The following is a 1,950-nucleotide window of genomic DNA, read 5'->3' on the forward strand; positions in this document are numbered from 1 at the left end:
TGTGCCCTGACTGGGAATCGAACCCAGGACCCTTTAGTTCGCAGGCCGACGCTCCATCCATTGAGCCGCACCAGCCAGGGCAATATACTAGTATTTTTATTGATTTCAGAGAGGGAGAGAAACATCCGTGATGAGAGAGCATCATGGATCGGCCGGCCGCCTTCTGCACGCCCCCTACTGGGGATCGAACCTGGAACCCCTCAGTCCACAGGCGGTCACTCCATGCACTGAGCCAAACCAGCTAGGGCGATCACTATCGTCTTTAAAAAAAAAAAAAATTTTTTTTTTTAATCCTCACCTGAGGAGTGAGGATATTTTTTTTCATTGATTTCTAGGGAGAGTGGAAGGAAGGAGGGGAGAGAGAGAGAGAGAGAGAGAGAAACATTGATGTGAGAGAGACACATCGATTGCTTGTCTCCACACGTGCCCTGAGCAGGATCAGGGATCGAACCTGCAACCCAGGTACACATGCCCTTGACCGGGAGTCAAACCCGAGACCCTCCGGTGTGCGGACCGGCGCTCTAACCATTGAGCCGCGCCAGCCAGGGCGATCACTGTAGTCTGTCTTACGCACCTGCCGTGGCTGAGTGCTGAGTCCCAAGGAGACAAGTGCACAATAGGAGCCTCCGCACATGATCGGTATAAAGAGGTGACACGTGTACATGAAAAAGTATTACATTCGTTAAAACGAATCTCTAACGAGCAGGTGGAGGCAAGTTTTGCCACTGACACGCCTTCCCAGGCCCTCCTTCCTCTTCTCGGTAAAAGTGCAAGTCAGCATCTTACCGCACACACCATTGCAAGCTGCCCTTTGCCAACCCCCACCCCCCCAAAAAAACAAACAAACACCAAACTCATAAAAGAGTCATCTCCTTGTCTCTCTGAAAGCCATCGCTTAGCAAGTCGCTATTACTCATGGGGCATACACTAAAGATACTAAAAACAGAGGATCAGAAAGCATTTCAGAGGCACGAGGACGCTTAACATCAGCGTTGAACAGCATTGACCTTGGTGCCGGACAGACCTGGGCTCCAGGCTCCGCTCTGCCACCTCGTGTGACCTTGAGGAAAACCACTGAGCCAGGCCCGCCTTCCTTGTCTCTCAGTGGGAAGAAATCACACTGATTCACAGAGTTTACCAGTACACGGCCTCTGTGTTATGGCCACGAGGACTCGGGGGCAGAGCCGGCCACGGCACCATCCACTCTCACTCTGGAATTTGGGATTTAACAGTTTGCAAGGTTACGTAGACGTTTCGTGGCGTAACTGACGGTGAGATAAACCCCGGGGTCTCTACTAGGAAGGTGAGGTCATATCAGTGAGATGTTCCACCAGGGGGTTCTGGCCCCCACTGTGTCTGGACCCCAGCCGTCGGGGGAAGGCCTGCAGACGGGCATCTCAGCATTGGGGGTGATAATCAGTTTACAGGTTTGTTAGTTTTTTCTCTTTTTTTTTTCAGTTTATAGGTTTTTGAAGGCAGCATGGTCACATATACAGTTTCCACTTTGACATGACGTTCAAAGGCGTTCCCAAGTTAAAACAACAGCCATGAGCCGTGTGAGTGAGTTAGGGAGTTGCTATAAACAGCTAATGTTAACTTAGGAAACTTGTAAGTCGGTGCTATTGCATCAAAATGCAAAAAGAAGGCTAGGCCTGGAATACCACCAGGACGTCAGTAGTCACTCAATACCGAAACCCTTACCAAGCAGGTTCTGCAGTCAGAGCCCCGTAAGCTTTTCCAGAGCGAAAGGAGAGCGCTGGCCATAAAGCGCAGTGAGTTGTGGGTTCACGAAACGATGCAGCGACTACAGCACCAGGGGTGCCACAACGTGGGCCAAGGGCAAGCAGCCTCTAGTTGTGGAGTGAGGTTTTTTGGGGGTTGTTGGTCCTCAGGGTATATTTTTCCCGTTGATTTTCTTTTTAAATATATTTTTATTGATTTTTTTTTTTT

The 1,950-nt window shown here is 49.9% G+C and overlaps 1 protein-coding gene across 1 annotated transcript in view; it reads left to right on the forward strand.

Annotated features, from left to right (window-relative positions):
* Window positions 1-1,950, forward strand: part of MCEE (methylmalonyl CoA epimerase) — a 17,025-nt gene that overhangs the window by 10,364 nt on the left and 4,711 nt on the right. The gene's annotated exons all lie outside the window — the stretch shown is intronic.

The sequence above is a fragment of the Myotis brandtii genome, unplaced genomic scaffold (assembly GCF_000412655.1).
Source record: "Myotis brandtii unplaced genomic scaffold, ASM41265v1 scaffold329, whole genome shotgun sequence".
NCBI classification, from domain to species: Eukaryota; Metazoa; Chordata; class Mammalia; order Chiroptera; family Vespertilionidae; genus Myotis; species Myotis brandtii.